Genomic DNA, 24,951 nt, shown 5'->3' with positions numbered 1-24,951 from the left:
CATTTGGTACCACAGAGTATATCCTCAGCAGACTATGTGGGATAGAGCACTGCATGAAGGATCCTACCTCCTAACAGCAAGAGAGCAGCCTCCTGTACTGACATTCTATTCTATAGTAAGGATTTTCTGCTGCAAAATGCAGTATGAGCAAAACAATACTTACAGAAATTTGCTTTTTTTCAGATTGACAAACCCAGGCAGCTTCCTGAACAATAATGTTTTGCAAAAAACCATGACAGAACATAAGAATTGTCAAAAGTCTAGCAGACAGCGCCAGAACTATTGGCTTTGCCAATGCCTGTGTGAGAGGCTGCTCACAAGATGCTCTGTTGTGGAATCGGGTGCAGTATTAGTATTCACATACCTTTGCGACCTGCAGGGTCCCACGCTACATCTCACCACAGGGCACTGGCAACATCACCCTACAAAACTGAACAATAAACTCAGCGCCTAGAACCATTAGGGCTCAGCATGTCACATGAGGGGCGTTGGCCAAGTGTTTGCCATCTCAAAGTAGCACCCATTTGAGCTGTACTGGCCCATTTATATCCTACAACTAATCTGCTTATCAGTCATGCTTCAGCAATAAAATTAAACCGACCACGCCTATATGCACATAAAAATATAATTCAAAGCCACCTAATTGGCAAAGATGCCTTGAAACACATCAACCACCTGGCGCAGAGCACTGGACAAAGGTAAGACCCCAACAGAATTAAACAAACAGTAATTCACACAAAGCTGCACACATATCTATAAAAAGGTCTAGAGACGAACACCATCATTTTAATCCATCAGAAGAAAATAAGTTACTTACCTGTAACTGCAGTTCTCCAGTATTGGTATCTTTCATAGATTCACATGCTTAAAATCATTCCCCATCGTCGAGATGGGCGTCCTCGGTGATTTAATAAAGCAATATATATCTATCACTATCATAGGCTATAATGGCAATGAAAAGGTCAGTTTAATAGCCTATCCATGTCCTTTTTCAAAAAAGGACCAAACTTGAACTATAACCAGAGGGTGCTGTTGCCTGATTGGAACACTCCCAACAGAGGCTGAGTCCCTCAGATTTTCAAGCACAAGTGGGAATAGATAATCCCGAGCTATAAAGGGAGCCTCTCTGGGGAGGAGGCTGGGTCGCATGTGAATCTACGTATGAAAGACACCAATACTGGAGAACTGCAGTTACAGGTAAGTAACTTATTTTCTTCTCCAGTATTGGATCTTTCATAGATTCACATGCTTGAATCAGAATAGCAAGCAGTTACTGTATTTGTATATCTTATAGTATTAGCGCAAATAGTGGATGGTGGGTAGAAAATATATACATAACATTCATATGCAACATAATAAAGGTATGTATATATATATATATATATATATATATATATATATATATAAAAAGAGGAGAATTGTCCTGACAAGCGTGTTGTGGCGCACTTATTTCACCGGTGGTGCTGATTGAAGGCAGGATGTCCGTATTTCAAAAGAAGGGGATTTCTCTTTCACTTTGTCAAGAGAAAAGAACCGCACTCCGTCGTTGTGCAATTAATGATTAAACTTTTATTCCATTCGTGGGATTACAAACAAACAAGACAGGAATCCCCTGACGCGTTTCGGTCACACTGGACCTTGTTCACAGGTCTTTCCTGTGCACTCATTTAGCGCTTTAAATAAACTACCTAGACTCAACAGAAAAAATACTACTAAAATTGCACCCAAACATCAAAAAATCAAAAAATGCTCCTTAACATCACAAAATATATACACTTTAGCAAGAAAAAACTAAAAACAAAAACGGAGTGCGGTTCTTTTCTCTTGACAAAGTGAAAGAGAAATCCCCTTCTTTTGAAAAATAAATATATATATATATATATATATATATATACACACAAATCCTATATTAAAATCTGCATGAATACATAAACACATGGAACCAAAAGAAGCTCCCCTTAACCGGTTTGGTGCCCTGGACGTAATGGCTACGTCCTGCGGCACAGTGGTCGTGTTCCCAGGACGTAACCATTACGTCCGGGGCACAGAGCCCAGAGGCCAGAGGGAGCGCTAGCGCTCCCTCTGTGTTCTTGCCTCCCACCGTCCTAAAGACAGGGATAGAAGGGGAAGCCCCTTCCACCCTCGACAGCCCCCCGACTCCCCCACCCCCCTGTGAAATCAGCACGCGATCGCGCGCTGACCATCACAGAGGCCTCCTCCCATTGCTCAGCATTTCTCTTCCGATCACGTGGAGGAGGCCCGAGAGGCTTCAAAGGGAAGGAATTTAATTTCCTTCCCTTTGAAGTCTCTCTGAGCATTTTAGCAGCCGGATTGCGAAGACACCGGGGATGTATTTAATATAAGAAATTAGCATAAGGGGAGCGAACCTTTGGGCAAGGGTCTCTCCCCAGGGGTGCATTCTTTTTGAAGGCCTTTTCTGCTTCCCCAGGGGGCACATCGGCCTATTATTAGGCCGATCTGCCCCCAGGTGTGGCAGAAACCTGTAGGCGGCAGGGATTACATTTTTTTTTTTTTTTTTTTTGAGGCGGGGAGCGACCCCTTAGTCAAGGGTCGCTCCCCTGGGGGGCAAATTGTATTTAGACCAGATCGTCCGATTTTTGTTAGGCCAATCTGCCCCCATGGGGGCAGAAACCACTTAGGCACCAGGGATTGGTGTGTGTGTGTGTATGCTTGTGTTTTCTTTAGGGGGGCAGCCCCTTGGGTAAGGGCCGCTCCCCATGGGGGCACATTACTGTTGGCCATATCTGCCCCCCATTGGGGGCAGATGGGCCTATTTTTAGAAGGCCAATCTGCCTCCAAGGTGGGCAGAAAGCCCACCAGAGGCCAGGGAAGGTTTTTTTTCAAAAATAAGAGGGTGGGGGTATGGCCATACCCCCACCCCAAATAAATGGGGCCAAAGTTGTTCTGCCCACCAGTGGGCAGATGGGGCAATTACCCCTGATCCACACCCGGGGGGGGGGGCAAAAGGTCTACTAGATGCCAGGGAATTTAAAAAAAACAAAAAATATTGGGGTGGTGGCTACCAACCAGTATGGGCCTGGTTACGCCCCCACCTCAACTGAAGGGGGTAACAGTCTTTCAGCTCTCCCGCACTCTAAAACATCTTATCCCACAGCAAGCAAGAAGACATTTGATTATTTGGGATTTTAGTTTTACATTTGGGCCATGAGAGCTTGGCTTACTCTCAAAATCGTCCCACTTGGAATGGTGAGGGTTGCACTTTATGGACTTGGGACACTGCCATGTAGAAAAATCCATAAGACCTAGACAGATCTGAAAACTAAACATCTGGGTGATTCCAGGGTGGTGTGTTTCACATGCACCCCGCACCATTTTTGTATCCACAATCCCCTGCAAACCTCCAACTTTGCTGGAAATCACACATTTTTCCCACGTTTTTGTGAAGGAACCTTCCGGAATCTGCAGGAATCCACAAAATTCCTACCACCCAGCATTGTCTCATCTATACCGATAAAAATTCTGCTGCACTTGTCAGCCTAAATATGTTTTTTTTTTTGCAAACTGCCCTTTTGGACCCCCTTTGATTACCCCTCAATATCGACATGTTTTTGGCTCTTCCCTTTCACAAGCACTTGGCCCAACTACACAAATGAGGTATCATTTTTACCAGGAGACTGAGGGGAACATTGGGTGGTATGAAATGTGTCCCAGTGCGGTGATCCCACACAGAAATGTGGGACAAATTTGATTTTTTAGCTAAATTTGAGGTTTGCTGAGGATTCTGGGTAAGAAAACATTGGAGGATCCACGCAAGTCACACCTCACTGGACTCCCTCAGGTGTCTAGTTTTCAGAAATGTCTGGGTTTGGTAGGTATCCCTAGAAGGCTGCTGAGCCCAGGACTAAAAACGCAGGTGCCTCCCTGACGCGAAAACAGGTAGTTTTGTATTTGATAATTTTGATGTGTCCAGATAGTGTTTTGGGGCATTTCCTTTCGCGGGCAGTAGGCCCACCCACAAAAGTGAAGTACCATTTTTATCGGGAGACTTGGGGGAATGCTGGGTGGAAGGAAATTTGTGGCTCCTCTCTGATTCCAGAACTTTCTGTCACTGAAATGAGAGGAAAAAGTGTTTTTTTTTGCCAAATTGTGAGGTTTGCAAAAGATTCTGGGTAACAGAACCTGGTCAGAGCCCCACAAGTCATCCCATCTTGGATTCCCCTAGGTGTCTAGTTTTAAAAAATGCGCTGGTTTGCTAGGTTTCCCCAGGTGCCGGCTGAGCTAGAGGCCAAAATCCACAGGTAGGCATTTTGAAAAAAAAAAACACCTCTGTTTTCTGTGAAAAAATGTGATGTGTCCACGTTGTGTTTTGACCCATTTCCTTTCGTGGGCGCTAGGCCTACCCACACAAGTGAGGTACAGTTTTTATCGGGAGACTTGGGGGAACGCTGGGTGGAAGGAAATTTGTGGCTCCTCTCAGATTCCAGAACTTTCTGTCACCGAAATGAGAGGAAAAAGTGTTTTTTGGCCAAATTTTGAGGTTTGCAAAGGATTCTGGGTAACAGAACCTGGTCCGAGCCCCACAAGTCACCCCATCTTGGATTCCCCTAGGTGTCTAGTTTTAAAAAATGCGCTGGTTTGCTAGGTTTCCCCAGGTGCCGGATGAGCTAGAGGCCAAAATCCACAGGTAGGCACTTTGAAAAAAACCACCTCTGTTTTCTGTGAAAAAATGTGGTGTCTCCACGTTGTGTTTTGGGCCATTTCCTTTCACGGGGGCTAGGCCTACCCACATAAGTGAGGTACCATTTTTATCGGGAGACTTGGGGGAACGCTCGGTAGAAGGAAATTTGTGGCTCCTCTCAGATTCCAGAACTTTCTGTCACCGGAATGATAGGAAAAAGTGTTTTTTTGGCCAAATTTCAATCAATCAATCAAAAAAACTTATGGAGCGCGCTACTCACCTGTGAGGGTCTCAAGGCGCCGGGGGGGGGGGGATCAAGGGGCAGAAAGGGTCACTGTTCGAACAGCTATGTCTTGAGGTTCTTTCTGAAGAGCAGGAGGTCTTTTGTTTTGCGAAGGTTGGTGGGGAGGGAGTTCCAGGTTTTGGGGGCGAGGTAGGAGAAGGACCTGCCTCCTGTGGTGGTGCGTTGGATGCGGGGACTGTGGCTAGGGCGAGGTTGGCTGATCCGAGGTTGCGCGTGGGAGTGTGGAAGTTCACCCTTTCGTTAAGGCCGGTGTTGTGGAGGGATTTGTGAGCGTGGATGAGGATCTTGAATGTGATTCTATTGTCTATTGGGAGCCAGTGCAGGGATTTGAGGTGTGGTGAGATTCTTTCGTGGCAGGGGAGGCCAAGGACGAGGCGTGCGGCTGTGTTCTGGATTCTCTGGAGTTTGCGTCTGAGTTTGAGTGTGGTGCCGGCGTAGAGGGCGTTGCCGTAGTCTACTCTGCTGCTGATGAGTGCAGGGGTGACTGTCTTCCTGGTTTCTGGGGGAATCCATTTGAAGGATTTTTTTTAGAGTGCGGAGTGTGTGGAAGCAGGAGGAGGTTAGAGCATTGATTTCCTGTGTCATGGAGAGGGAGGGGTCCAGGATGATGGCGAGGTTGCGTAAGTGGTTATGAGGGGGTGGGTGCGGGGCCTAGGGTGGTGGGCCACCAGGAGTCGTCCCATGTGGTTTTGTTGGGGCCGAAGATGATGATCTCAGTTTTGTTGGAGTTGAGCTTGAGGTGGTTAGTGGTCATCCAGTTGGCGGTGTCGAGGAGAGCAGCGTGTAGGTTGGTTTTGCCGGTGGTGGGGTTGCGGGTGAGGGAGAGGATGAGTTGGGTGTCATCTGCATAGGAGAGGATAGTGATTCCGTGTGCTCGGAGGATGTTGGCTAGGGGGATCATGTAGATGTTGAAGAGTGTGGGGCTGAGGGAGGATCCACGGGGGACTCCGCAGATTATCTTGGTAGTGGTGGAGTGGAAGGGTGGAAGGCGGACTCTCTGGGTCCGGTCGGTGAGGAAGAAGGTGAGCCAGTCTAAGGTTTTGTGGTGAATTCCTATGTTGTGGAGGCGTGTGCGGAGTGTGTTGTGGCAGACGGTGTCAAAGGCTGCGGAGAGGTCTAGGAGGATGAGTGCGACAGTCTCGCCTTTGTCGACTTTGATCCTGATGTCGTCCGTGCATGCGATGAGGGCGGTTTCCGTGCTGTGGTTCTTGCGGAACCCGGATTGTGAGGGGTCAAGAGTGTTGTTTGCTTCGAGGAAGTGGGATAGGCAAGCGTTGACTAGTTTCTCGGCAACCTTGGCGTGGAAAGGGAGGAGGGAGATGGGGCGGTAGTTGGAGAGCATCTCCGGGTCGGCTTTGTTTTTTTTTATTTAGGAGAGCAGTGATTTCTGCGTGCTTCCAGGGGTCTGGGTAGGTGGCGGAGTCGAAAGAGGAGTTGATTATGTTGCGGAGTATGGGGGCGATGGTTGGGCTGGCTTTGTTGTAGATGCGATGTGGGCAGGGATCGGAGGGGGACCCGGAGTGGATGGAGTTCATGGTTTTTTCGGGTCCCTTCGTGTGTGGTGGGGCCCAGGTGGTGAGTGTGGTGGGGGGGGTCGTGAGTGGGGGTTGGGTGAGTGAGGGGTGTGTGTGGTGGGTGTGTGCGGTATGAAGCTGTTGTGGATGTCCAGAATTTTGTGGAGGAAGTGATTGGAAAGGACGTCACATAGGGGCTGTGTGTGCGGGGCTCTATGGTGCTGGCTTTGGTTTTGGCAAGTTCATTAATGATGGTGAAGAGTTCTTTGCTGTTTTGAGAGTTGTTGTCAAGGCGTGTCTTGTAGTGATCTCTTTTGGCGGTGCGTATGAGTTGGTGATGGGTGCGAATGGTGGTTTTGAGGGTGGAGAAGTTGGTTGTAGAGGGTTCTAGTCGCCATATTTTCTCAGCTTGGTGGCAATTGCGCTTGGAGTCTTGGAGTTCAGGGGTAAACCATGGGGTGTTCTTGATGTTGCGGGTGGCAATGTGTTTTCTGAAGGGGGCTAGTGTGTCTGCGCAGGTGGTGATCCATTTGGAGAGGTTGTGTGCTCCTGTGTTGGGGTCTATGGGGGTGGGGGGGGTGTGAGCCAGTTGGGAGTTTAGTCATTCTGTGGGGATCTTGTCCCACATGCGGTAGGGTGTGGTGTGTTGATGGAGGTGTGTGGGGGGGTTTGGTGAAGGAGAAGTGGAGTCAGTGGTGGTCAGTCCAGAGGAGTTCGGTGGTGTGGGTGTAGGCTATGTGTTGGCTTGAGGTGAAAATTGCGTCGAGTGTGTGTCCTGCTGAGTGGGTGGGTGCAGTGACCAGTTGTTTGAGTCCGAGGTTGGTGAGGTTGTCTATGAGGGAGGTAGAGTTGTGGTCTTGTGGGTTTTCCAAGTGAAAGTTGAAGTCACCGAGGAGGATGTAGTCTGTGGAGGTGAGGGCGTGTGAGCTGATGGTGTTGCAGAAGGCATGGCGTGGTCCTGGTGGTCTGTAGATTAATGTACCTCTGTGGGTGAAGTTGTTGTTAATGTGGATCAGGAAGTGCATGTGTTCTGTGTTGTCAATAGTGTCTTGGGAGCTGGTGGTGACTTTGATGGTGTCCCTGTGTAGGATGGCGATGCCAGCACCTGGCCTGTTGAGGCAGTCTTTGCGTTGGAGTTTGTATCCCTTGGGGATGGCGATGGCTATGTCGGGTTCTGAGGAGGGGTTGGTCCAGGTTTCTGTGAGGAAGGCGATGTCAGGTGAGTGTGATGTGATGAGGTCCCAGAGTTCTATGGCATGTTTGTGAAGGGAGTGGGTGTTGAGGAGCAGGCAGTTGAGGTGGTTGTGGTTGGTGTTATTGGTGTGGTGCATGAGGGTGTTGTTGCAAGGTGTGTTCTGGTTGTGGGCTGGTGTGCGGCGGGGTTGGTTGGTGGGGGTGAGGGCAGAGCAGGTGAGTATTGCGTTGGGGCGTTGTGTTTTTTGAAGGTGGGGTCGCTGTGATTGGTGTGTGGTGTGAGAGATGAGGAGCAGGAGAAATGCCAGGTGTGCCAGGTGAAGGGGCCGTGAGTGTGTGTGGGGCTAGAAGGGGTGCACGTGGGGCGGGGACCTGGGTTGAGTGAGTGGAGGGTGAGGGGGGAGTAGGTTTGTCTGAGAGGGCCAGGGGGACTGACGCTGGGCATGGTCTTGGCGCGGACGGGCGCAGACGGGCTTGCCTTGCCATAAAAGGAGGGAAGGGTGGGAGTGGCAGCTGTGAGGAAGGAGGACTGGACGAATGGGAAGGCTGGGGGGGAGGGGCCACAGGGGACGCACCGGTGGTAAACTGGCAAAAGCAAAAGATGGTGAGGAGGAGGGGGTGGCGGGAGGGGCCGCAGGGGACGCAGTGGCGGGAAACTGACAAAAGCAAAAAACGGTGAGGAGGGGGAGGTCGAACAGGGGACGCAGCGGCAGGAAGCTGACAAAGGAAAGACGGAGAGGAGGTGGCGCAGGCAGCGGATCGGGGAGCGACCTGCCTGCAGAAGCAGGGTAAAGGGTTGCTCCTCGCTACCGCGCCGCGGCTGCCATAAAAGGAAGGGAGGGTGGGAGTGGCAGCTGGGAGGGAGGGCTGGTCGAATGGAAAGGCTGGGGGGGAGGGGCCACAGGGGACAGAGCGGCGGGAAACTGACAAAAGCAAAAGACGGTGAGGAGGAGGAGGGGAGAGGCGGGAGGGGCCGCAGGGGACACAGCGGCGGGAAACTGAAAAGCAAAAGACGGTGAGGAGGAGGGGAGAGGCGGGAGGGGCCGCAGGGGACGCAGCGGCGGGAAACTGACAAAAGCAAAAGATGGTGAGGAGGAGGAGGGGGGAGGCGGGAGGGGCCGCAGGGGACGCAGCGGCGGGAAACTGACAAAAGCAAAAGACGGTGAGGAGGGGGGGGGGTAGTGTGAGGCGGGAGCAGCTGCAGGGGACGCAGCGGCGGGAAACTGACAAAAGCAAAAGACGGTGAGGAGGAGGAGGGGGGAGGGGCTGCAGGGGACGCAGCGGCGGGAAACTGACAAAAGCAAAAGACGGTGATGAGGAGGAGGGGGAAGGCGGGAGGGGCCGCAGGGGATGCAGCGGCGGGAAACTGACAAAAGCAAAAGACGGTGAGGAGGAGAGGCGGGAGGGGACGCAGCGGCGGGAAACTGACTAAGGAAAAAAGACGGAGAGGAGGTGGCGCGGGTGGTGGAGCGGGGAGAGACCTGCCTGCAGAAGCAGGGTCAAGGGTTGCTTTTTGAGGTTTGCAAAGGATTCTGGGTAACAGAACCTGGTCAGAGCGCCACAAGTCACCCCATCTTGGATTCCCCTGGGTGTCTAGTTTTCAAAACTGCGCAGGTTTGCTAGGTTTCCCTAGGTTCCGGCTGAGCAAGAGGCCAAAATCCACAGCTAAGCACTTTGCAAAAAACAGCTCTGTTTTCTTTGTGAAAATGTGATGTGTCCATGTTGTGTTTTGGGGCATTTCCTGTCGCGGGTGCTAGGCCTATCCACGCAAGTGAGGTACCATTTTTATCAAGAGACGTGGGGGAACACAGAATAGAAAAACAAGTGTTATTGCCCCTTGTCTTTCTCTACATTTTTTCCTTCCAAATGTAAGACAGTGTGTAAAAAAGACGTCTATTTGAGAAATGCCCTGTAATTCCCATGCTAGTACGGGCACCCCGGAATTCAGAGATGTGCAAATAACCACTGCTTCTCAACACCTTATCTTGTGGCTATTTTGGAAATACAAAGGTTTTCTTGATACCTATTTTTCACTTTTTATATTTCAGCAAATGAATTGCTGTATACCCGGTATAGAATAAAAACCCATTGCAAGGTGCAGCTCATTTATTGGCTCTGGGTACCTAGGGTTCTTGAAGAACCTACAAGCCCTATATATCCCTGCAACCAGAAGAGTCCAGCTGACGTAATGGTATATTGCTTTCAAAAATCTGACATCGCAGGAAAAAGTTACAGAGTAAAACATGGAGAAAAATGGCTGTTTTTTTCACCTCAATTTCAATATCTTTTTTTTCCAGCTGTTATTTTCTGTAGGAAACACTTGTAGGATCTACACAAATGACCCCTTGCTGAATTCAGATTTTTGTCTACTTTTTAGAAATGTTTAGCTTTCTGGGATCTAGCATTGGTTTCTCACCCATTTCGGTCACTAACTGGAAGGAGGCTGAAAGCACAAAAAATAGTAAAAATGGGGTATGTCCCAGTAAAATGTCAAAATTGTATTGAAAAATTGGGTTTTCTAATTCAAGTCTGCCTGTTCCTGAAAGCTGGGAAGATAGTGATCTTTCCACAGCAAACCCTTTATGGATGCCATTTTCAGGGGGAAAACCACGAGCCGCCTTCTGCAGCCCTTTTTTCCAATTGTTTTGAAAAAAACACAATTTTCACTGTATTTTGGCTAATTTCTTGGTCTCCTTCAGGGGAACCCACAAAGGAATCCCTAGGATGTTGGAAAAAAAGGACGCAAATTTGGCGTGGGTAGCTTATGTGAACAAAAAGTTATGAGGGTCTAAGCGCAAACTGCCCCAAATAGCCAAAAAAAGGCTCGGCACAGGAGGGGAAAAGGCCTGGCAGCGAAGGGGTTAATAAAATAAGTGGTATAGTAAAACCAATCCAACCGCTATATGATTGCACTTCACCGATTTCAGGTAATAAGGCTGCATGAATAATATGCACACTCTTCCAAGTCGCATCACAACACATCTTCTCCAGAGGTACAAAGTAGTCGAAGTGGAACTGCCCCAGATGAATGCACCCTACTTTTCTCTGTGAGGGGATTGAGTCTGAGTGGCAGGACTGGACTGCAGCTGAAATTCATTCAGCTATGGCTGCCATTGTGACTGGAGCACCCTTACGAGTGTGATTACCTGAGTACAACAGTTGGTCAGTTCACATGAGTTGTTTAGTGCTATGTAAGTAGAAATTTTAGATATCACTTGATGTCTAGAGTATGAATAGACCTCTAAGCTGGTGATGTTAAATTCAGGAGAAAAGTCCGAAATATTATAGGCTCATTGGGGCAAAATCTGAAGCAACCATGGGAATAAATCTGTGGATTTGTTCAGAGAAGTACTAAATTGCCTGTGAGGCGCAAGAAGGCTCTTGTGTTGAGAAAGCCTGCATCTTCTCCACCGTACTTTGAGGTGAGCGCCAGTAACAAGCTGACCTTCCATGGGAGAAATATGAGGTGTACTCTGAGTGTGGGTTCAAATTAACTCTTCATGATTTGAAATAGAAGTATGTTCAGGTGCCAGTCCGAGGAAACTGCCCTTTCTGTAGGAAAACACTTAATAAATCTTTTATGAATTGTTTGATGATTCTGCAAGAGTAGAAAGTAAAAACGTGATGAACAGCTATATCTTGATAATGCTGTAAGCTGTACCTTAACGGACATATGTACCAACTGTGACTGAGCTAGTGAAAGGAGATAGGATAGTTATTTGCCCGATTATGCTAGTTTAGAGGATGTAGGTTTGATTTTCTGGCACCACAGGCAGAAACTTTCCCATTAACGTTTACGTGTCCTTATCGTTGCCTCCTCCTTGACTTGGAGAGAATCCACCTGCAGTCCTGAGGAATATTGAGATCTTTGGATTGATGGAATTTAGGAGCTGTGCGCTTAAGAGGAGAGAAATCAGGTCAAGATGAAGGGCCTGGCCTTAGTTTATCATCAAAGGTTTACAGAATGTTGGTAGGTGAATGTGGTTGTGTTCTGATAGCAGGAGAAGCTCAGTGCTGAACCAATGCTGAACTAGCCACCTGGGGCTATCAGGACAAGAGAACACTGCTTTGCTTTCCTCTTGGTGAGAATCCTTGGTATTAAAGGTATTGGGGAAAAAGGTAGATATAGATCCTGGAGCATCTATCGAAAGGCATTCCACCAAGATCTTGGATGTGGATGCCAACTTGCATACAACTGGCATTTGCTGGTTTCGTTTGTTGCAAAGGGATGTAGGGCCAGTTTGCCCAAAACAAGAAGATCATGCTTAGAGCTGAATGATCAAATTCTCCTTCTTGGAGGCTGTTTCCAGTTTTGTTTAGCATGTCTGTATGAGATTTCTAGTCCAGGAACTATGTTCAGTCCGAAGAGTTATCCTGTGTGTCATTAGCTGACACCAAATTTCCTGGTCTTCCTTGGACCGCGACAAGGATCTTGCTGCTTTGTTATTCACTTATTGCATGCTGGTAGTACTGTCCTTGCGAACTAACACTGAAGACTCTGCTACATTGGCAGGAAAATTTGGAGAACGTACAGTTGGCTTTGAGATCTAGGGGAATGATATGTATGCTCTTCTGGAGCAGAGACTACTTTCCTCGAATTAGAGGTTCTGTAGATGACTGCCCCATCTTCCCAGGAAAGTATTTGTAGTCTGAGACTACCAGACTAGAGCTTCTATCACCTATCTGAAAATTCATCAGGCCCTGAAATGATTTGTTTGATTGAGTCTATTGTTTTTGTAGCTGCTCCTGTATGGCATTCATTTTCAGGCGTACAAGAGGGATCCTACTGATCGCTGAAGACCTGATGCCCAAAAGCTAATTGAACATAAAGTATCTTCTTTGATGGAGGAGTTGATTATCTCGGATAATTCACAAAGAGACAGCCTGTGCAACAACGTTAGGCAAGCCTCTGCAGCCTTGGACGCTTGAAATGTCGTTGGTGCTTTTATCAAAGAGTTTTCGAAGTTGGGGAAACTCTTCCCGAAAAAGCTGATCTGAAGCCAAATGGAAGAACTCCGAGGAGTGGGAATGCAGAAACAAAAATACATATATCCTGTGCCGAAGGAGACCATATAAAAGGATTGTTTCCGGAAATACTTGTTAATTTCTGGAGGTGTATAATGGATGGACACTCCTATTTTCTGGTTTATGAGGCAAAACCAAGAATAGAAGCCTCTTTCTAGCTGAGAATGTGCGTTTCTCTCTATGGACCCCTTGGTCAGTAGCTAGCACTTCCTTTCGAAGGTACATGGCGGACTCTGGTGGAACTGCAACATATATCTATATGTGAGGAGATCCAGGGCTTATTTGTCCGATGCTGTTGTCTGCCATAGATGACATTTTTGGAACATTTTTTTCCCACTGGATGGTGTAATCAGCACCAGAACATTGTCCCTGTAGGTAAGCTAACCTAAGTGCTACTGAGAAGGTTGTTAAGTCAGATACTTATCAATGGATAATTGTCTTTTTTGGATCCCTCTAGAGATTGTTTCATTCGAAATTGTAATGCCCCAAAAGATCATGCAGTGTTAAGAGTCACCGTTGACTGCTTGCAAGTAGTAGTCCACATGCATGGCATGGTACTATAAAATATTAGATATATTTGTACCTCAAATGTTTAAATGTAATTGTCTTGATCTGTAATATCCAAGGAACACTGACCCTGCCAGTTGTGGGAATACCATTGAAGCTTTATCTATAGCAGTCTATGCTGACATCTCACTCCACTACAGTAGCATTTTTTTTTTTTTCATCTTCCGGCAAACATTTTATTTATGTGGCCATGTCTGACCACATCTGGTGGCTATACCTGCCCCATACTACCAGTGAATTGGCAGCCCGTACAGTACTCTGGACCTAGATGAGAACATGTCCTTGCTGGCTAGGCGGAACTATGAATAATAGAGTTTTCCATGATTGAAATTCCTCCTGGATTGGGATAGGTTTTACAGCATTCCGATTTAAATTCATAAAGAAAAAACAAACTAATTTCTTATTTGCTATAGGAAACAGGAAGTGTTTGGTCGCTCGCTCCGAGGGGTATGGAAACCCCCAAAATAAATCTGGTGGGGAAATCCACCAGTTGCGGCTGTAATATGCTCTGAAGCTCTATTATGAGAAACATGGACCTGCCCATGCTCCGCATCAATATATTGACTGTTGAAGACATGCTTGTATTGGTACCTTAATGCTTGACACTAAATTATTCTGGATTATGTGTGTTTTGCTCTTGTTGACAATTACGTGTTTTCGTCTTAATTTGTACTGTGATCAAGTTCGACGAGATGGATGTAAACAACTAGGCTCATGTAGATAATGTTTGCTGTTGTTGACGAGGCCTTCACCGCAGACGAGGCCTTCGTAGAGGATGCAGTCATAGACCAGGCAGTCATCGTCAAAGCGTACAGAGACAAGGCCATCGTAGATGTGGTTCCGTAGACTAGGTCATTGCAGGCAAGGCTGTAGTAGTAGACCACCATCAGAAAAGGCTGTCGCATATGGACATCGTAGATGACTGTCACAGATGACTATCATAGAAGAGGCCATCGTATATGACCGTGGTAGACGACCATCGTAGATGAGGTTGTCATAGACTAGCATCATAGATGAGGTCGTCGTAGACGACCATCACAGATGATACTGCCATATAGTAGCATTATAGATGAGGATGTCATAGACAACCATCATAGATATGACTGTCGTAGATGAGCATCGTAGATGAGGCCGTCGCAGATGAGCATCGTAGATGAGGCCATCGTAGACGACCATCGTAGACCATCGTAGATGAGGCCATCGTAGACGACCATCGTAGATGAGGCCGTCGTAAGCAACCATCGTAGCGGAGGCCCTCGATGAAGACCACCGTAGACGACGAACATTGTTGACGAGCACCGTGGACGACCACTGTAGCAACCGTTGTCGACGACCACTGTTGATGACCGTCAATGACCACTGTAGACGACCGTCGTCGATGACTACTGTAGACGACCGTTCTCAACGACCATCATAGATGACCGCCGTAGATGACCACTGTAGATGACCACTGTAGATGACCGTCGTAGACGACCGTTATTGATGAGGCCCTTCGTAGATAGGGCCATCATAGACCACTGTAGATGGCTGTCGTAGGCGATCACTGTAGATGACAGTCGTAGGCGATCACTGTAGCTGACCGTCGTAGACGAGCACTGTAGATGACAGTCGTAGACGAGCACTGTAGACGACCGTCGTAGATGACTGTCATAGATGAGGACATAGTAGATGACCATCGTAGATGAGGCCATCATAGACCACTGTAGATGACTGTCGTAGATGATCACTGTAGATGATTGTCGTAGATGATCACTGTAGATGACCGTCGTAAACGATCACTGTAGATGAGGCCGTCATAGATGACCATCGTAGATGTGGCCATCATAGACGAGGCCCTTTGTAGATGAGGTAATAAATAGTCAACATTGTCATCAACCACTTCAAAGTAATTCCTATGAATGATGATTTTACAGGCGGTTTTCAGACGCCCCTTTGATAGGTTATGAGGGTCTCTCTGATGTATTGTCAGTGTTGAAAAGGGAGTTGAGGGTCTTTTTCCATTTTGTTTTGTGAGAAGTGCCTTATGAAGACTCATGGTAAGTCTTTTTATGGCTTTTCTGCGTGCCTTCCAGAGAGCCTGGTGCAACGTCTCCCTCTGACCTCTCCTGTGAGGTGAAGGAATCCTCACTGTCCTCATTATTAGTGATAGATTTAGGATTTTGTAATCCCAGCCAGTAAAAGCCTCATCTCTCAGAACAGGAGAGTTTTTGAGGAAAAGGTTAGACATATTTATGTAGTCTTTTACCTTTACTGCTACTCCAACATATTAGTGCCAGGGTTAGAGAAATTAAACAGGAAATATAATCTTGGATGATCCAAAAAAGAAGTAAAAGCTGAAGAACTGAGAAGAGCTCAGGGAGACTCCCTTCACACGTCGTGCAGTAGAAAATCTGAGGGACTCCGCCTCTGTTGGGAGTGTTCTAGAGGGTGCTGTCGCCTGATTGGTTATAGTTCAAGTTTGGTCCTTTTTTTTAAAAAGGACATGGGTAGGCTATTAAACTGACCTTTTCATTGCCATTGTAGCCTATGATAGTGATATATATACTGCTTCATTAAATTACCGGGGACTCCCATCTCGACGACGGGGAATGATTCAAGCATGTGAATCTTTGAAAGATCCAATACTGGAGAATAAAAAGTGTACTCTAACCTTGCCATCCGCATTTAAACGATACCTAACAAAATCAAATACAATAATAATTGACTACTTAACTCAAATCATTAAAACTCCCAGGACTACAAAAGGAGCCCAAATTCTGAAACTGATTTGCATCCATAAAAACTGAGGGAATGCAATAAAGAAAGGTACGTTGCAGTCACAGTGACCATTGGTTGAAGCGTTCCATTCAAAAGATTCTGCAAGCTTTCCCACAATATGCACCTGTACAGTTGCTTTAAATCCTTACTGAGTTGTATAGTAGCCAATGGAGCTGGTTTCAATTAATCCTGAAACAACTGTAGAGAACTAAGTCAAACCATGGTTGGAGGAGTAGGGATATACAAGAAACCTCCAGGACCAGCAAGCTCATAAAATTAACAAGCATTTGCAATGCAATGGGTTTTTGCGTTTGCTCGTGTTAGAGCTATTAGCGTTGTAAATTCCTAACTGGAGTTTTCTTGCCACATAAATTGAAAAATAAATTGAAACCAAAAGTAAAAGCAGCTGTTTCAAAGTGCCACAGCTGCCATGAGCATGAGCACCAAGGAGAGACACAAAAGGAAAAAGAAGTTTGCCCACAGTCAAACGTATCAGCCAACGTGCAATTATCCATGTAAATGGGTCGATGGCCAAGGCGGTAACAAAACTGCTACAAGGAGGGACAAACGTAAAGCATTTATCAAAGATAAAAGATTTTTGAAAGGCAAGCTCATGAACGAGTGATAGTGATGGTCGTGCTGTGGGCGTGGTTAAAAGCTCACAGATGGATTAAAACAGGCCAGAGCACTTGCGCGCTCAACCTAAAAAAACAGAATCCTCAGATAATTCATGAGAGGCATGGAAATCACCTCTTGAATGTTAAACACTGTTTGCTGAGGAGTAAAGCCTTCCCGGCGATTGTCTTCAACACTACTAGCAGTGGAATCCACTGGTATGGTATCAGCAGAGATGTTTATTAAATTCAGCAAGAAACCCAGCCTATAAAGGAGAATGCATGTGTCCAAAGTACGTCGTCATCTTTGGCATCACTGCATTAACCAAGTGAAATGATAGATTTAATGTTTCTGGAGGTTGACATTACCTTTGTAACTACCGGGGGCACAGAGGCCAAAGGGCAGACTGGAGCCATAAACATTCCCATTCTGCCACAAGTCACTGGACATTTCTGACCAATTAACAATGAAGACACAGAAATAGGTTTCTTATATTTCGTTAGAAACCACCCAGCCTTCAATGAATGCAAATAAACTCCACATTGAGCTCTTCAGGTATCCTAAGGAAACAGGGATTTAACAGCCACGAGTCAGTGAATGATTTTATAGGGAGGAAGTGGTGAAAGTCAGATTTATAAGCCCTTCCAAAAGATATGATTGTAACCTTGTGAAGAACTAGAGGTAGAGTATTCTGTACTATACCAGCACAACAGCCACAAACTGTGGCACAGCCAAAAGGAAGGTCTAAGAGGATGGAAGTCTTCTGCCCGGCGTGTACCATTTGAAGCAAAAATACCACAAAAAGGACTAGAGGGCTAACTATTGTAGGGAGGAATACACAACTCTTAAGATCACACAATTCTGTATAAGGAGCCAATTAATATTTTTAAGATGCTTAGTAGTGTGCTAACTGCACAGCAGATTAATCTGGATATAGTCTAGAAAACGGAGTGCTTAGAAAATTCGCAAACATATTTTCTATTTTTGCTTATAGAGAACATGTTGAGAACTGCCAACTTTCAGGTGCCTGTGTTAAAAACACAATCGCATAGGGCCACAACAACTTGCCTGGGCACCTAGAGTACTGTCAACTGTGCTAAGGGCTTTACCTATGTGGGCAAGGGTTGGATGGCTTGGCTCGTCCTCCTATTCATTTTACACCCAGATGCTGTTGCCCCATATATCCAGCAAGGCTTATTTATGGCTACCAATTCACCACTCTTATGGCGTCCTTAACCAGTATTCCTGTCCTCTTCTGAGCAGCCCTGCTTGGTGTGCACGTGCTGTTCCTCTATTACCTAGACTCCTCTGTCCATCACCTGCCTCATCATGTGTTTGGGATGTTCACTTACTCCAATTACACAATTACCATTGATCTCTATTTTTGTCTTAATCTTCTGCTTGAACGTATTATTGGACCCTGGGTTCCCCACTTCTCTATAATACATAACTAACTCGCTGTCTAATCACACACTTCTATGGACAAGAGACACTTCCATTTCGCCCCGCCATGGCCTCCCAGTTGCCCCACCATCTCTTGCTAATTTTCCCACTTCGGACTTCCTTTCGCCTACTTCATTTTCCCTTTTCCTCCATTTCATTCTTGATAATCCATAATCCTCCTGGCTGTTCTTCCTCCTTTTATGATGAGGTCAACAATTTAGTTGGCCTATTCCCTTTTCTCTTTTGCCGGTTCTCTGCTCTTGGGTACACTGTAATCTCCATCTTAGCTACTCTACCACAATTACCCCCTTTCTTTCTATCCGTAGGATCTCCTCAACTATACCAGTTATCAGGTTCCTTTTTGGACTTCATTTTTGCTAATACTTTGCACATCTCATGTCAATGCCCTTAGAATTCTAACCTCAGATCACATCTTGCCTGCCTCGTGAATTTCATTTTCTTTTTCATATCTGTGCCTCTTTAGACTTGCGAGTGCATTACAAAATAACCTTGCTTTAGGGCTCTCTCCATCTTTGACACATTCACTTTGTCTTTCTCAACTGAATCTTGTATTAATGCTTATCTAAATGACACCTAACTTTTTCTCATCTGATTCTCTCTTGTGCACGCTCATTTCAAACCATACATGCGCTCACTGTTGCTTCTCCCTTACAGCTTCCTGCATTCTCATGCTTCTCCTTATTGCAAACTCCGAACCCCTTTTCTCTATGTGCAACTAATCATTCCTTTTCCTCTGGTTGCTTTCCTGCCTCCTTTAAACCATGCTGCCATTCAACCACTTCTCAGAAAGTCTTCGTTGACGCCTTTGTGTCCTCTGGATTCCATTCTATTTCCTCATGTCTTCTTTTTCTAAACCTTTGCAACACACTTTGTACCACCAAATGAACAAGTTACATACCTTCAGTAATGCATTATCTGGTAGAGACTATCTAGCTGCAGATTCCTTACCTTAGAATATTCCCCAAGAGTGAGCCCCGATCCGGAACCTTTCATGCAAGTAGGTGGCGGTTTGGCTTCACGTGGCGTCGCAGGCTGCTCAGGAATTGAAGTGCACATTGCCTATAGAGACGCTACCCCAGAACCTCATCTCAGTTATTGACTGTTTTTCCACGGCAGAAGCACAGAGTCAAACTGAGGAGAAATTATTAGTGTACCAGGAAGAGGTCAAAAGGATTTCTTGATTGCAGCTCTACTGTTCACATAACAGGGAGGATTGTTAAGGAATGTGAGACTAGATCAAGTCTCTACCAGAACAAACACTACCAAAGGTAAGTAACTTGTTCATCTGATAGACTTCTAGCTGCCCATTTCTTACTTTAGAATAGATACAAAAGCAATCTCCCACCAGAGGTGGGTCTGCAGACTGTTGTACTAAAAAGTCCTGAAAACTGGATGATCCCTCTAGAGAAGGTTCGTTTGTGAACTGCCTTGGCTCCCTTTGCACCAGCAATGTCAACAAAGAGCTGATCGACCACCAGGAAGTCCTTGGTACAATCGATGTAAAATAATAACGCCCTTTCTGGGTCCAAAACGTGGAGTCTCTACTACTCCTTGGGCAGAATGTTGGGGTGAAAAAAGTAGGCATTGCGATGGTCTGCTGGATGTGAAGAGGTGTGATCAACTTCGGTAAAAAAACGGAAGCAGGGCCCTAGGGACCAATTTGTCTGATGGTTATGTACTGGGGATGAACCGAAAAGGACTGCAACTCAGTAACCCTTCGGGCAGATGCTATTACCACAATGAAGATTGTTTTGCAGTTAACTAGTCTGAGAGGGCAGCTGTGCATATGCTCAAATGGTTAACATGTGAGAAAGGTGAGAACTAAATTAAGATGCCACTGGGGGATAATGAAGGGCATAGATGGAAACGTGTTGAAACATTTTAGGAAAAGAGTCACAATAGGTGACAAATAGGGAAAGCCCGTCAACAACCACGGGAAGGTAAAAATTAAAGAAATGTATTCCAACTCCCCAAAGCAAGGTCTTGTCATACAAGGGATAAAGAAAACAAAAGGAGTTCAGAAAATGATGTACACAGAAGATCAACAAATGTGGTAGCACACAAACTCATAAATTTGTCCAATAGGCAGACGTAGTTTCATGTCTGCCAAGATAACACCACACACTGTGATTGAGGAGATCAAAGGCACTATACTGTTGCCTCTTTATCTCTCTGCATGCAGGGTGGTGAAAGTGCAGGTTCGGGTGCAGGACTCTGCTCTGTTGCTGCAACAGATCATCCGCCCAAAGAGACAGCCTGATTGAAGGACAGATGACCCATGCTCAGGAGTTTCGAATGCCAGACTCTCCTTGCCCAATCTGTGTCCACGAAGATGACTTGGGCCTGGTCATTCTTGAAATTCTTGAGAACTCTGCACACAAGTAGTATTAGCAAAAATATATTTAAGAGTCCTGAGCTCCACTTTAGACTAAATGTGAAATGCGAAAGCCACCTCCAAAACCCTAGTATGCGGCAGAGCAGACATTGCACACTCTTGGTGGTAGCAAATAGATCTAATCAAAGTTTTCCACTATCTTTGAAGAGACCTTGCACTACCGCTGGATGAAGATGCCATTCGCGATCCAAGAGGCATCAATGGCCGAGTTTGTCTGCTCCAGCATTCTTTTGCTGCCCAGCAAGAGTAAGTCCTGAGGTTCCAGCCATGTCCAGAGAAGCAAGAGCTCTTGACACAGATTCCACGACCCTAATGAATAAGTTACTTACCTTCGGTAACGCTTTTTCTGGTGGATACAGTAACTACCTGTGGATTCCTCACCTAAAGAATTATCCCCTTGTGCCAGCCTCAACGGAAATTTCTTCTAGCTCTGCACGTCGACAATGACGTCACAATCGCCAGACTCCAGGCGACGCCGTATGACATCATCTAGGCAATAAGAATCCCCCGTCGACGTGCAGACGTCAGTTATCACAATTTTTTACGTGCCATAGAGGCGAACAGGTGAACATTGACCTTAAAGAGAACATAGTCACATCAAATGAAATGAAAACACATTTATTATAAGAAAAATAAAATTAGGTAACAGCAATAACTGCTCTATACAAAAGTAAAATATGTTAGTCAAGACCAAACATGTTTACCTTGAGCTATCTAAATTAGAGAAAGAAATGTATATACAGATGCCACAACTATATACATGATTCAGGTATATACATATACACAAGGCAAAGAATACTCACCCATGGATTTCATGGTATGACCATTCAGGCAACGGGGAGGCGGGTGGGACCGTGAGGAATCCACAGGTAGTTACTGTATCCACCAGAAAAAGCGTTACCGAAGGTAAGTAACTTATTCTTCTGATGGCTACACCAACCTGTGGATTCCTCACCTAAAGAACAGAGTCCCAAAGCAGTACTACCTCCGGAGGTGGGTGCCCGAATGGTCAAACCAAGAAATCCTGCAGCACCGAGCGAGCAAAATGGCCATCCCTCCTAACCTCAGAATCCAAACAGTAATGTTTAACAAAAGTATGGAGGGACGCCCAAGTCGCTGCCCTGCAGATGTCAGCCACAGGAATACCCCTAGCCAAAGCCGAAGAAGCAGCCTTAGCTCTGGTGGAGTGGGCACGAAGCCCCACAGGTGGTTCTTTCTTCGCCAAAGAATAACAAATTTTAATACATAGAATGACCCACCTGGATAGTGTTCTCTTGTGGACAGCTCTACCTTTCCTCTTCCCCACGTATCCAACGAAGAGCTGATCATCTTGCCTGAACTCCTTCGTCCTGTCGACATAGAAGCTCAGCGCTCTTCGCGGATCCAGCCGTTGGAGCCTCTCTTCCTCCTTGGATGGATGAGGTGGAGGGTAAAAGGAAGAGAGAGTAATAGACTGCCCCAAGTGAAAGGGTGTAACAACCTTCGGGAGGAAAGCCGCCTTGGTCCTCAACACCACTTTGTCTCTATAGAAAGAAAGGTATGGAGGCTCTATACTAAGAGCCTGAAGCTCACTGACCCTTCTGGCCGATGTTATGGCCACCAGGAACACAGTCTTGAGAACTAGCAACCGCAAAAAGCAAGAATGCATCGGTTCAAATGGGGACCCCATTAAAAATGTTAATACCAAATTAAGGTCACACTGAGGCATAACAAATGGTGATGGTGGAAATTTGTTAGTAAGCCCCTTTACAAACCTTAAAACAATAGGAGATTTAAACAAGGAAGGCTGATCAGGAAGGCACAGAAAAGCTGACAGTGCAGATAAATAACCCTTGACTGTGGCAACCGCACAACCCTTCTGTGCCAGGCAAAGAGCAGACAAACAAGCCTTTAAGGGATCAATTCTGTTCTCTCCACACCAGCATACAAATTTAGCCCAACGACTTGCATAGATCGATTTGGTGGAGTGTCGCCTGGCCGATAAAATAACATCCACCACTTCTGGTGGGAGAGAAAAAGCACTCAGATTGCCCCGTTCAATCTCCAGGCATGAAGGTGCAGAAGCTGGAGGTGGGGGTGTAGAATCTGCCCCTGCGACTGCGGGAGGAGGTCCACCCTGTAAGGGAGACAGAGCGGAGGGCACTGAGAGAGTTGGAGAAGGTCCGAATATCACACCCTTCTTGGCCAATCCGGAGCTATTAAGATGACCTGGGCTTGGTCTTGGCGGATCTTCCTCAGAACTCGAGGATTCAAAGGTATGGGAGGAAACGCGTAAAGCAACTGACCCTTCCAGGACATCTGAAACGGGTCCCCCAAAGCTCCTTGCACCGGATACTGGAAGCTGCAAAATAGCGGGCACTGCGCATTCTCCTGAGTTGCAAACAGATCTATCTGTGGATATCCCCACATCTGGAATATGTACAGAACCAGATCTGGATGAAGATGCCACTCGTGGTCGACCGAGGTGCGTCGACTGAGAACGTCCGCACGCACGTTCAGAGCCCCGGCCAAATGATGTGCTACCAAGCAGATCTTGTGATCCTGAAGCCAGGACCAGAGTCGAAGAGCTTCTCTGCAGAGAAGAAACAATCCCACTCCTCCCTGCTTGTTTATATACCACATCGCGGTAGTATTGTCCGTTAGGATCTGGACAGACCGCGAATGGAAGGGAGGAAGGCCTTGAGAGCCAGACGTACTGCCCGCAATTCCAACAGATTGATGTGAAATCTCTGTTCCACTGGAGACCAAAGGCCTTTGACCTCCAGGTCCCCCAGATGAGCTCCCCACCCTAGAGAGGAAGCATCCGTTACCACTGTGGCCACTGCTGGCGGCAGCAAGAACTGCCTTCCTTGTGACAGGTTGTCGACCGCTGCCCACCACTGAAGATCCACTGCAGTGTCTATGGAGATCTTTATCGATTCCTCGATATCTCCCTTGTGCTGAAACCACTGCCTGCGGACGCACCACTGAAGAGCCCTCATGTGCCAGCGTGCATGAGTGACCAGTAGTATGCAAGAAGCAAACAGACCGAGCAGACGAAGGACCTTGAGGACTGGAACTACCGCTCTATTTCGAAACATTGGAATCAACGCCTGGATGTCCTGAACCCGCTGGGGCGGAGGAAAGGCCCGATTCAATGTTGTGTCCAATACTGCCCCTATGAACAGGAGGCGTTGAGAGGGCTCCAGGTGAGATTTGGGCACATTGATTGAAAAACCAAGGTCGTACAACAATTGAGTTGTCGACTGGAGATGACGCCGCACGAGCTCCGGAGTCTTGGCTTTGATCAACCAATCGTCCAGATAGGGAAACACCGCTATCCCCCTTCTTCTGAGCTCTGCCGCTACCACCGCCATTACCTTTGTGAAGACTCGAGGTGCTGAATTAAGACGAAACAGGAGGACCGCAAACTGATAATTCTGCGATCCCACCACAAACCGGAGATACTTCCTGTGCGACTTGAGGATCGGAATATGAAAATATGCGTCCTGCAAAATCGACAGACACCATCCAATCTCCTTCGTTCAACGCCAAAAGAACCTGTGAAAGGGTCAGCATTTTGAACTTTTCCTGCCTGAGGAACCAATTCAAAGTCCTCAAGTCCAGAATTGGTCTTAACCGACCATCCTTTTTGGGGATCAGGAAGTATCTTGAATAACAGCCCTGACCCCTCTCCTGCTCGGGAACCAACTCTACAGCGCCATTTGCCAATAGGGACAACACTTCCTGTTGTAATAACAGAAAATGGTCTTCCGAACAGAAGGATGGGAGGGGAGGGAAGGGAGGAGGGAATTCCCGAAAGGGAAGAGCGTACCCCTGCTTCACAATGTTGATGACCCAAGAGTCCGTTGTTATAAACTCCCACATCGGAAAAAAAATGGGCAAGTCTCCCCCCTACCGGAGACAAGTGGACAGGGAGTGGTGGAGGACTACGGCTGCTTTCCCTGCTGCACCCCTCCCGAGGAAGAGGCAGAGTGCTGCTGGGTGGCTCCTCTTGTACGGACTCTGCCCCTGAAGGATCTGTATGGCAGGGAGCTTGCAGTTTGTTGTGGTCCTTGAAATCTGCCACGAAAGGAGGAGCCACGTCCAAAACCCCTAAACCTCCTATAAGATCTAAAGGAGGAGGAGGCAGCTGACTGAAGTCCTAGCGACCTCGCTGTGGCTCTGCTCTCTTTAAATCGTTCAAGAGCAGAATCTGCCTTTGTTCAAAAGAGTTTCTCGCCATCAAAGGGCAGATCCAGGAGAGTCGCCTGCACATCTGATGAAAAGCCAGACAAACGCAGCCAAGATTGTCATCTGGAAACTATGGACGTGCCCATACCTCTTCCAGTGAGTCTGAAGTATCTAACCCAGACTGGATCACCTGGGTCGCCGCTGCCTGAGCGTCCGTCAGCAACTGTAACATTTCCTGGGACAAGTTTGGATGGCCTCTCGCTTCCTACATAAGGGCATGGAT

Source organism: Pleurodeles waltl, chromosome 6 (genome assembly GCF_031143425.1).
Source record: "Pleurodeles waltl isolate 20211129_DDA chromosome 6, aPleWal1.hap1.20221129, whole genome shotgun sequence".
Classification (NCBI taxonomy): domain Eukaryota; kingdom Metazoa; phylum Chordata; class Amphibia; order Caudata; family Salamandridae; genus Pleurodeles; species Pleurodeles waltl.
Note: the sequence above shows the minus strand (reverse complement) of the source record.